Source organism: Battus philenor, unplaced genomic scaffold (assembly GCF_028537555.1).
Source record: "Battus philenor isolate CCGP_79_NKW_IND1 unplaced genomic scaffold, ilBatPhil1.0.hap1 SCAF_11, whole genome shotgun sequence".
Taxonomy (NCBI): Eukaryota; Metazoa; Arthropoda; class Insecta; order Lepidoptera; family Papilionidae; genus Battus; species Battus philenor.
The window spans coordinates 2,621,420-2,635,082 of record NW_027181673.1 but is presented as its reverse complement, the minus strand read 5'-3'; positions in this window follow the sequence as shown (position 1 = coordinate 2,635,082).

Below are 13,663 nucleotides of genomic sequence, written 5' to 3'. Positions count from 1 at the left end.
ATAATTAATACAAAAAGTGTAAATTATACAAGATTGTATCCCGGGATTCGAACTCGCGGTTTACTATTACAAGTTTTAATCCTTTACCGCTGTGCTAGCACTGTTTTTGTTTCTAAGTTAAAGTTTTACATTTTATATTTTTATTACTAATATCTAATTTACTATAATATAATCCTCAATCAACTTATTTTACAGACTAATTTTTAATGTCTAGTTTTTATGTTAGATGTACAAAGTGTTGTTTATTTTTATCTACAATTAGTACCAACCTGCGTAATGTCCTTAACGTCTCGCAACGTAAACAACAATATAAGAAAAGGACCAATATTTAGCCACTTCCGCACATGCAGTGGTAGTCGTGCAACAAAGTGCACCGCCCGCCAGCCCGCTGATAAATACGTATGCGGCAAACAATGCGAATCACACAACTACCACCGCCAAATAACTCAACACGTGTTTCACCCCTCCACGGGGCATCTTCAGGAGTTATGTTACACCGATTAGTGTCAAACACAGAGTTTGACAGACTATTGACTAAATATTGGTCTTTTTCTTACTTAGGATGTATTTCGGCAAGGTAACGCCTGATTCCATTAAATATATAAACATCAATAACACTATTTTTCATTTGAAATTAAAACAAAAATAAACACCGAAAATCCAATTTAGAAACAACTTCAATTTACTCCGTCCCCGATCAGGAGATTAAACTCAATTCGAAGATTAAAAAAAATTCCGGCAACGAAATGAACACAAAGATACAATTTGAGGCCAGGGTTGCGTCTTAACTTTTCTCATAAGGCGGTGCGTATTAAAAGTCATTACTAAAGTGCTTCTTAAATTTTTCATTCGAAAGCCTCCTTGCATTCAAATTCACAATAACTTACCACCGCCCCATCATAACTGAAACACCTTAAATATCCTCAGGGAACGAGGTCTGAGCGTCATTTGAAGAAAAGTGCGGTTTGTCAACGAACTATATATGCTAGATGTGGCTTTCAATTATATTTATTTGGCGTATCCAATAAGCTACTTTGTTAACATGTCTTGCGGTAAAGTAACATCATTGCATCATTTTAGCCACAGGACGTCCAAAGTTGGACATAGGTCCCAATAAATTTACAACAAAGCATCTAACTTAACACGGTGATCTGTCTGCCTAGTGGGTCAAGTTCGTTAACCCTTGATGTCACAGGCTTGGATATGATACTATCCAAGGTATTGTATTATATCTAGTCATTAGAACACTTCATGTATAACATATACGTTTCATACATTTATGTATGAAGATCATTTAATTTCAAAAACTTTCAAATTTTTGATTTATCTCAAATGAAGAAAATTTTAAGGACAACAGACTAAATATAACAGATTTTAGTAGAGTTTTACATTTGATATTTCATAAATGTATTAAATATTAACGATATGATATAAAAATGCGATGACACATCCAGCATACTGTTTTACATTATCCGTAACTTATGTTATTTCCTAAAGCTTTATAATAGAGGTCATGTTTTATGAACTTTGGAAGGTTTTGGCTCCCTAGGGTAACTTGATTGGCAAGCACTTTATTGAGGGAGTTTTTCGAGGGTTTGGGATGAGGCTTTTTAATTCCAATATATAAATTTGTTTTTATTCCGAGAAATGTCTCTAATTTAATACAAATGTAAATGAAAATTTATTTGAAAGAATAAAGAAGATTGATAAGATAAAAATCAAGCAATAAAATATAGAGAACTTACGTCAAATAATTATTTTTTATCACCGTCGTCTACACTTGAGGTGTAACACCGCTGTTGGATATTTGCCTCCCTATAGAGATCTAATAGAACTAGAAGCAGTCAGCTAGCTATTTTCCATGAACTTAACAAGATCGCCTTAACGACGTTCACGTTTTGGTCTAACACTGTACTTACCAGTCCATGGTCCCTTTAAGGCCATTTGAGCCGTCTGTTATGTTTACAATAAGCCATGCTTACTACCACCTCAACTTTCCAATTCGCTTGGTCAATCAGTCGTATGTAAAATATATATATGTCGTATGTAAAATAAATGTATAAATACAAAACTTACTTTTTTATGTAATTACATAAAGTTTAACATAATAACTTCTTCTTTGTAAGAAAAGGACTAATTTATAGCTACTTCCGCTATGCAGCAGTAGTCGTGCAATGAAGTGCACCGCCCGCCAGCTCACTGATAAATGCGCGTGCGGTAAACAATGCGAAACACAACGGTGGCCTTGTGCCTTTTAATGAAGCCCATACAACTAGCTTTTATTAAAAAGTATATCCATTAATTGCCGCGCCTTACCATCTGAAACATACGTACTGTTTGTTAGTGATTGACAGGCCATGGCATTTTTATAATATTCTCTCTAGGTGGTTGTTCAACCATCTAGAGGGAATTTCAAGTATAATATGTAAAAAGTATACTCAACTAAAACCTCTTTAGTTCTTATGTACCAATCAGTGCAGTAAGTAAAGTGTATAACGGTTTTTTTTAAATAAAAACAGCTAATGTGGTGTAGAATAGCTTCGAAATACGAAAATCGAACCGTAAACGTTCGAACTTCATACAATAGGCAATTAACAGATTTTCGCAAGCGCCATAGCTAACTGAATTTTCTAAAGCGAATATTAAACTTTGCACCGTGTTAAATCACGGGCTTATTGTCAAACTATTTGGTGAGTCGCCAACTCGCCTGAATTAGAATATCTATATATCAAGGAACGCTTAGATAGGTTAAAGGCGACGTAAATCTTTTTTAAAGCTGTTTCCTTACGCGATATATAACTTCTGAAATATACATACCTATATTAAAATCTTAACTATTCAGCTATGGGATAGATCTTTCTTATTTATTTATCTATTCACTCCTTTTATACATTTTGTAATTGCGGACGTAATGTCTAATAGGCCTTCCTTATCAGTCAATCTAAGTTTGAGTACATATAATAATCCTAAATAGGAAGTGTAACATATACATATATAACATATCGAAAAATATATTCAGACGCAACTAAGCAGTAGTAGACGAGCGGTAGAAGAAAGAGACTTGCGATCCCGGGTCGCGAGTTCGATTCTCAGGATATCTTTTCAAAGTTTGTGCATTGCTACTGTATATATATGGAATTGACATTGCAGCAGTGTTCTTTGTGTACTATAAAACTAAACTACGATCGTCAGCACGCCCACTAAGCGTGGGAATTATGGTATATTCTAATTATGGTATAGAATCAAACATAACGTTACTAGTAAAAAGGTGGTCCGTGTGTGAAAGCAAAAAAAATGTTGGAATAAAATAAATTTAATAATACAAGAATTTTATTAAAAATGCAAACAATGGAATACCTTAGTTATGCACTGTATCATGCTATCATTTTCGGGAATGATCATAGGGAGACCAAGCCAGTGATATATATATATATATATATATATATATATATATATATATATATATATATATATATATATATATATATATATAAATAATTCTCAGATGTACCCAAGCTTTCACTTCCAAATGTCTTATGTAGACAGTAATATGAATTTACTAACTTCGCAATAAATTTTAATAATATATTATTTATGCACTATAATTTAGTATCTTATATAAAAATAGCGACAGAAATGTGATGAATACAATAAATAAAAGTAAACTGGTAATGCATGGATTACCTTTTTAAAAAAGGTAAATCCTTTTTTTTATTTAATGACTCCTTTCATGGGGACCACTCGTACCCCCTATCTACGAGTATTATGGGACAGGGACTTTGTTTTTATTTAATATTTTTATCGCGGTCTTCTATTGTTCCTCCTATGATCTTTCATTCCTTTATTTTCTTTCTTCCTGTACTTCTTCTTTCTTACCCTTTCATATCCATTTTTCTTTTTATTCGATACCATTCTTTTTTCTCCTCATACCTTAACTATTACAATTTCTTTGTTTTTATTCTATGTCACATTTTTGATCTATTCTAAGTATTCATTTTTAAATTTTAGCTCAACTCTTGTTTCTTTTTATCAAGTTTTCCGCAATCGTTCTGCACATTTTTAGGAACGTTGGTCTTGCTTCCTTGTCTTTGATTCGCGAGACCTCGCTAACCTTACTGCCTAACCTGCATTCGGACTGCAAGTTAAATTTACTGCAACTTAAATCCTTCATGGGTCTAAGTTTTTGCATATTTTAAAGTTCCTCAAGATATATTAGATATTTCTTTCATTTTATTCTTAAAAAAAAAAAAAATATTAAGTAAATTTTACTATGTATAATTATATATAATTTTACTTCAAGAGTGTTCATATAATTGAAATGCGTGGAAATTAATTTATTGACACATTTACAAGATTAATATTCCAATGTATAAATCAAAAATTGTTAAATTTCATTTAAAGAGAGAATCTATTGAGTTTCTGCCAGCTTACTGCTTATTATGTGAAAATAATTGACCATTCAAAAGCATGTAAATGTCTACACAAATAAAAATGTTACTTTAAAAATATATATATTTTTTTAATTTTAAAAGAGTTTAAATCTTAAAAAATAAAAATGACAATCAAACATTAAATTGGATATTTTTATAGTCATCTATTTTTAAATTCGGAATACCAAAAGTAGATCCATATTGAGATATACGTTTCACGTTATTACATAAACCGCTGCACTTTTTTAATCACAATTCAAAAAATGGAATGCAATACATTGTTCAGTTTTCATTGTGGCGCTGCATACGTCAGAGAAGTGGTACGTCCCTATAAATTTATACAGAGGTAATCTCACACGCTTTCACATAATTTCATGAAACAATACTGTTTCTCTTGAAATATATCTACTGGCTTGGTCACGTTCCAAGACTATAAAGCACTTAGCGAACTAAATTGTGTCCTGTGCTTTACTTGCGTCGCATGAAATATCATTATCCTTGAAATAAGTCGCACCTATTTAATTGTCTAATAAAAAATAATAATGAAACAGATACATCATTACTAATTAATGTCTCATATTATTTTAAAACTTTTCGAAAAGCTTAGTAATAAATATTTAAAGTTAAATACGCAAGTTTGCTGATAACCGGCTTCAACATTTATTTACATAAATAAAAGTAACTCGTTCGTTCCAACATTTATAACTCAAGAACGGCTGAACCGATTTGCATAATATTTTATGCTTTTTGGTTTTTTTTTGTCTGGCATACTTTAATAATAATAACAATATGATAGTATATACATTAGTTAAAATATTTAACATAATATTTTGTGTAAATTAGAATTCATCGACTGTTAGGGAGAAAAAAATTCTTCAAATCAGCTAGTTAAGTATAAGCATGTATCTACAAAAATAAATATACTACTAAAAAAATTATAAATAAAGGTCGAAGGGCAAGTTGAAGCGGCCACCAGAGCCTTAAGGTTGTGTGTAGGATGATCACAAATAAGATGAAAATACCTTTTGGATACTATCCTAGTTAAAAAATTACTTAATAATTTTGTTTAAATTTAAATGAATTGACTGTTACGTAGAACAAAGTTCTCAAGCTCAACTAGTTATCTATAAAGGCATGTACCAAAAAGAATAACGTAGAGGTTGAATGGGAAGTTGAAGTGGCAGTGGACAGTCCAGAAGTGGGCAAAACAGTTGGCCACTAGGACCTTAAGTTTCTATCTAGGACGGTCACCCACAAGATGAACAGACCTTGTTAACTCCATCTGAAGACGCTAGATGTCGCTGTCTAACAAGTCCTTTTAGAAATCTGACGCAGAAGCCTGAATTATATAATGGTATTCCTATAACTGATATGATGATAGCTTTAATTAAAAAACACAAAGAAAAGAAAAACCAATTAAAACATCAAGTATAGCAACTTGGTTGCTTATGATGGGCTTTATAAGAACGCTAAAGGTAACGCAGTTAGCAATGAAGAGAGCTTTACATGGAGCTTTATAGCGAGATTGAAATATAAATTAGAACTATGAGAAATAAGGTCACTGATGTAACTCGAAGAATTGTTCGTCTAAAGTGACAGTGTGCAGGGTACATCGCTCGTGCAATCAATGGCGGTTGAGGTAGAAAGTTTCATAAAACGCGGCGTAGTTTGGTTCTCTACTAAGTGAATTGAAGACAGTTACTGTCGTGGGAAGTCGCTTGATGCGGGTGACGCAAGACCGGCCATCGTGGCGATCTTTGCGATTCTAACTCTCATATTACACGACCAAGTCTTTATGTGGTCCAAAAATTCTATCAGTGTGCGACGCAATCGACTTCCAGCGCCATCTGTCGGTGTCTTTTAAACTACTAGGTGAGTGAACCGAAGACAATTACTGTCGTCGGAAATCGCTTGATGCGGGTGACGCAAGACCGGTCTTCGTTGCGATCTTTGCGGAGACCTATGCGTTTCACTGAGCTATTTTTTTTATTCTAGTTCTCATATTATACGACAAAATCTTTATGTGGTCCAAAAATTCTATCAGTGTGCGAGGCAATCGACTTCCAGCGCCATCTGTCGGTGTCGTTTAAAGTTAAATCAAACCGAACGCTATTTACGTTCAAATATAAAAATATTGTAATCATTTTATTCGTATAATTTTGTGAAGTTACAGTGAACATAAATATAATAAATAAAAAATATGTACCAAGTTGATTCATTAGCTAAATTAAAATAATATCGTGTCGAAAAACGTCACTAATCCTTTCTAAGCAAAACATAATGAGAATATAGACAACGAACGCTTAGCGTTAGCAGCCACAGGATTAAAAAATATTCCTTATCTTATCATATGCGAGTTTCACTGCTAAATACAAATATAATTAATGGAATCAGGCGTTACCTCGTGGAAGTCCATCCTAAGTAAGAAAAGGACCAATATTTAGCCACTTCCGCACATGCAGTGGTAGTCGTGCAATGAAATGCACCGCTCGCCACAACACAGAGTTAGTTAATAATGTTTGGCACTAATCGGTGTAACATAACTCCTGAAGACGCCCCGTGGAGGGGTGAAACACGTGTTGAGTAATTTGGTGGTGGCGGTTGTGTGATTTGCATTGTTTGCCGCATACGCAATTATCAGCGGGCTGGCGGGCGGTGCATTTCATTGCACGACTACCACTGCATGTGCGGAAGTGGCTAAATATTTGTCCTTTTCTTAAATACAAATATAACGGTGTAAAGCTATTACTGTTTAGGATGCTATAAATAGCAGCACAACGTAAATGTAAAACAATATATGATGCCCTAATATTAAATGACTGAAAATGTACGAAAATAGCTTCCTCTTTCAGTTGATTTGATCTATCAATATATGTATGCGTATATATGCATTTTTCGAACGGATAACTACAGAATTAAATATACAAAGACATATTCGTACCATGTGTAAAGAATTGCTTAAATCTAATATCTTTATCTAGAATAAAGTTAGGCTTTTTCATTGTGCTTGGTCTTGGATTGCTTTGTCTTCACTAAATCGATTGGTATTTCAAAATTTAAGTGCAAGCGATAATATTATCTTTCCTATGAGTTTAATACTTACTACACATTTTAATTATTTACACATTCTTTTTGTACACGCAAGGATACATTTAAATAGTTTCATAATAATAAACAAAAGAGTACAATGGGCGGTCTATCACACGAGGCAATCTCTTATATACAACCATAAATGGAAAAGTTAGAAGTATAAATAATTATAGTATTTACTTTATTAATAATTTATATCAATTTTACTGGTATTCATTTTATCGTAAATTTTGACGCTTTCTTAATATTCAAAATTTTTTTTTTTATTTATTTGTTATTCATTCATACTATATTTAATTTTACTTACATTTATTTATCCAAAAGCAATTGTTTTTTTATTTATTTTTAATATAAAGTAATCTCTTGTGTTTAAAATAAATGCGATGTCTACTTTATCGACATACCTTCAATATGGTCTGCGTTTAAACAAAACAAGCAGATTGACAAATAGTCAGTCTTATTGCAAAGGAATGTCTCTATAGAACATATATTTATAAAATTGACATTTTATATTTGATTATGGGACCCTATAATACTTGTAACTTCATCTTCGTTACATTCTACTCACTTATCGCACCAGATATATTCCTTAACTCCTTTGACCTTAGGACATAAAATAATTAACTCCACAATCCTATTTAAAAAGCTATAAATTCTTATTTATTAGGCTAAGTTTTTTAAACTCTGTAGTTACATTTAGAAATCTACACATTCGTTCAAGGCTAGTTTTTGAATTCTTTAAACGCACTTAAAAATCTATACATTTGTTAAAAGCAAGTTATTGAACTAAAAAGTCATACTCGTAATGTTACACATTAAATACATCTTTCAAACTCTTGTCACACTTGTAAAGCTACAAATTCGTTTAAGACAAGTTTTTGAACTCTAAAGTTACACGTGGAAATCTACACATTTGTTTAAGACAAATTTTTGAAGAGCATTGGTAGTGTACCAGTAGAGGACTGAAATTTGAGATCGTAGATCGCGTGTTCAATTCACATACATATTTCCAAAGGAAGTGTACTATACATTGCGATTGCCAACCCGCCTGCCAAACGTGCCGAGTATCCTTTCATATCTTTAGACGAGGCCTATGCCGTGCAATGGGCGTATAAGGTCTGAAACAACGAATTTGTTGTACTACATCTTGAAAAGATACGTATTCATTTAAGGCTTGTTTTCAACATTACTTTCAAGTTGCGAACTAATTTTAAAATTCATTACGAATGTAGAGTTATAAATATAAACACATGTTTAGTATTAATAAATGCGAAATTATTTTAATTCTAAATCGTTATTAAGAAAAAACAAACATTTGTATATCAACATAAAAGAGAACTGCTACGTATAATCGTTGACAATATTTGTACTTGCGCTTATTTCCTTGAATAAGCTTTCACGTACGCTAAGCCCAAAAGTATCTTTACGTTCATATGTTAAACAGTAATAAAGCTGCTACAAAATGATTTTGGATGTGATTAAAAATAATAAGTGTAACATCTACACTCCTTTATATAAACTTTGAGTAGGTAATATATATATATATATATTATATATATATATATATATAAATATATATATAATATATAAAAATATATATATATATATATATATATATATATATATGTAATGATTAGCAAAGTAAAGATAAATACTTTGAATTCGATAGGATTTTCTCAATTATTTTCTAATTGTGGACCTGCCTCGAGACTCAACTAAAATATTCCAAAATAATAAGCTGATTGATCTAACTCAGTGTTCGCTAACGTGGGACTTACACCCCACAGGGTGGCAGTTTTATTGTTAAGGGGTGTAATTCTCAAGTGGACTAGACACTAGTTTAAGGCTTTCGCTTTAATATTAAAAATATATTTCATAACGGGGCGTATGAATTTTAAAAAGGCTACGATGGGGTATGACACATAAAAGGTTGAATACGGATCTTACGATTACTACTTAACATTGATACTGTATTACAAATAATTTGATATAAAATATGTAACCAAAAGTAGTATGAAATGTGAATGATTCAACAATTGATTTCTTTCAACCCGGCAAAGTCGCTCGAAGTCTGGCGTGCATCCAAGTGCTATTTTGCCATAACACGATTTTTATACCACGTACACGATATTATGGCTCGTTACAATTTTCTTCGTGGAATTTAATAACCTACGACGCTGAAATACTAAATTTGGCGTCAGTTAAAAATGTTTGTTAACTGTTTTAAAATTTCGTGCTTGAATTTTTTTAATCAATCTAGCGGACGTAAGTTGATTGCTTAGTTACTTGGTTCGGCTGAAGTTAATACTGTTAGCCCGGGGGATTTTACAGCTTCATCGGAACTAATGTCACGGAGCGGAAGGGTCCGTGAACTTAAAAAAAAATAGAAGATGAGCAGACGCATTTCAGTTGTACGAAGACGTTGGCACGTAGTGAACCGCTCTACCCGAGTAGAGCTGTGTAGTATTGATGTTGTGTATATGCGACTTAGGAAGGAAGCGTGGACCACAGGCGAGCCAAGGATGGATCCGGGTCCAACCTCAGGAGTGGCCGTTCGCCCCCCAAGAAAGGGTGTTGTGGTGTGGAGAGTAGTTTTGTTCTATTGTGAATAACGCGATGTCCTTTTTTTGGTTTTGGAGGGAGAAATCTTCCGGCCGTTCAAGAAGCCCCGCCTCTGGGAGGAGGACAGGGGTATCTGGGATTCCTACCCACTAAAACCCAGGTCCCAGTCAGGGATGGCCACGCGGTCTTACCTCGCGCCGTGCTATTATAGATAGCTCGCCCCGGGGTATGCGTGTATGGTTCACGCTATCCCCGAAACCTTCGTGGTGCTATCACGATGGTTCGAGACCACATCGAACCATCGCCCGCCTCAAAGTGCCGAAGTTAGTGGGAGTTTAGGGCCCCATCCAAAAACTCCTGCGACTACGAAGGCCCCGTATCGCAGGTGAAGTGATCACTGGTGCTGTGTTGTTAGCGCTCGCATGTTCAGTGGGAACTCTATGATGGGCGTGAGGAGTACGTCTTTGGGATGTCTCTTGGCCTTTACTGAGGTACAAGGGGAGTAGCGAGAAGCATAAGTCTCTGAGCAAGTCTTAAGCGCGTAAGTTGATAGTACAACAAATTAGTGTTAGTGGTCAACAAAAAAATTTTTCGACCGATTTTCATAAAAAAATACATAATAAATCAGCAAACAGCGTACTAATAAACGATAATCCAATGTTTGTTAATCTGAAAACTCCGTAACCTCATTTTTCAACGCCCGCCGTTTTTAACGTAAAAGCTGATTAATGAAAATCAACTTTAAGTTGTTCATACAAAACTTTTATTAAAGTTTTAATTACAACCAAAAAATTAAAAATAGTATAGTGTTTTCTCTGATGTAAATCAGTTATTACCGAGTGCCATGAATCGAAGTAAAGCCTTTATGCTAAGGTTGTGGATAAAAAATGTTATCTTATCTATGTCAGGCTTGTCAAAATTGATCAAAGACTACAATAAATAAGTTAGGTAGTAGTAATATTATATAGACAGTCCTTTATTAATCAAAATAAACAATATCCTTGATAAAATTACTAACTACTAACTATTGTAAAGCTCAGTACGTTTTAACATTAAAATACCTAATAATTAAGAGAAGGACCAATATTTAGCCACTTCCGCACATGCAGTGGTAGTCATGCAACAAAGTGCACCGCCCGCCTGCCCGCTAAAAAAAATGCGCATGCGGCAAACAATGCAAATTACACAACTGCCACCGCTAAATCACTCAACACATGTTTCACCCCTCCACGGGGCATCTTCAGAAGTTAACAAAACAAAACTAAACACTGCAGGTTAAATATTGGTCCTTTTCTTACTTAGGATGGACTTCCGCAAAATAACTCCTGATTCCATTAAATACCTAATAATTGTAATTAATTATCAGCATATACCAAAAATACATTCAGTGTGTTTGTATGTCCTTTATAAAATTGTAAACTATGCATTTGATCATGTAATGATTTCTGGCAAAGTTGTTGATCATGAGTCCAGAATAGTTTCTATGTTAATATTGGTCATATTTTCGATGATTTCCGACAGATGGCGTCACTGTCATTGCAGTGAATTTCATATATTGCCGTGACAGTTCATGCTGATTTGATAACGGCCAACTAATGATGACGTTTCGAGTTATGGGTGACATAAGAATTTATGTGAATTGTGAAATTCATGTTTAGCTACCATATTTAAAATAAAAACTTAAAATATATAATTTTTTTCATTTAAATTCACGCGGACGAAGTTGCGTGCCGCAGCTAGTCTTTGAATAAATTTAAAAAGTTACTCAAAAATAAACTAGCAAAAAAATATTACCTACGTACAAAAGATTTTAAGTATTAATAGATTTAAAAAAAAACTGTAAGGACACCTGTGATTACTTATATTAATGATTCTTAGTATATATAATTTGTTACGGATGGTATTCATTGTGTTGATGCTACGACGTCCTAACCCTGCGCCCGTACTTCAAGGGTCTACGCCGTGAGTGCGTTCGAGGAATCCCACCGATATGACCAGATGCCGATTTCTTTCACCAGCGCGCAAGACCCATGCACCATGTCCACAGCCACTCTCTCTAAGATACGGTATCCCAAACATAGCCACATAGCCCACTTAATTGTTGTATAAATTAGCTTTAGTGTTTACATAAAGTGTTAAGGAATTTCTTTTGAGAGCTAACTCCATGTCTCGCTGAACTCTGTGGCCAATAGCCACGTAAATAAATACTATATAATGTTTATAGCGGCAACATTTAGTTATGTTAGGAACTGTTTGTGACAACTGAAAAGAAGAAATGACAGATGATGATGCAACAATGTCGAAAATATCAACCTGTAAAACAAAAACAAGAAATAAATAAAGTAAGTTCATAATATTTTACCAAGAGTGACGCTAACAAGTCTATTAAATATTAAAAAGAAAGCGCCTCATGGCGTTTAGTAATTTTTTTAATATCTGTCTTGTTAAATTTAAAGGCGATTGGCGGTTATTTTTATTTTCATAAAGAACAGATTCACGTAACATGTTTGTATTTGTATAAAGATAGAACAAGGGAACGAAAATACCTTAAGCCGTGTATGCCCCGAAGCCGGTTTTGCTTATATTACATGTAGTTAGAGAAATATTAAGAATGGGACAAATGTGTTATGATTAAATAAAATGTCTATATATATATATATATATATAAATATATATATACATGTGTGAATGGAATTGTGTACATTAAACCATGAGATTATTTCTTAAGTGAGAAAACCATGTGTATGTTGACTTCTGTGAAGCAAAAATGCGTTGTGAAAGTTAAATAATGCGATGTAATCCATCAAAAATTAGTCTATTTCTTAATTTCATGCAGAAAATTATATCAATATTAGTAACTATCTGGCGCGTCACCAACTAAAATAAATTTGTGCAAAGACATAACACAAATATTCAATTAATTTTGGTGCATTACATTAATTTAAAAAACCTTGTAAACCATCCTAGGCTCATGAACAAAAACTTTACTGAAGATGATGACATGATCAAATGCATAGTTTATGCATAAAGGATATACAGACGAACATTAATTTTTAATTATATAGATTATTGTTTTATTTTTAATATTGAGGAAAATAGTTTCGATGTATGATCATGCAGACTGTTCAAAAAACTCATACACGAATTCAAGTTAGACTGGTTCGATACCGCTGTTTCACTCACCCAACAAATAGAACAATAACATTGTTCTTTTTTAATTATTCAGGCATTCGAAATAAGAAATTAAAGTTTAACTTTATTATTTATTTTTAATTTTACTTTTTTTATTATTGCTGGCGAGTTAAGGTAGTAGTTTTTTAACTCAAAAGTTATATAAGACCATCGTACGTATATGGTACCGACAGCATAACAAATAAATTATTCATTTTTATATTTTACAAAATCTTTAACAGCCTTCTTTTATAAATGTTTTCATGTTGTTACTTTTTCTAGCTGTTAGTTTTTCTAAAATAATAGTATTAATAATAATAAATGAAAAAAAAAACCGTAGAAGCTATTTCGGCGTTATTTTTTCAGCCAATAGACGCCTACTTTAAGCACAAGCGCCTCCAAAAAATATC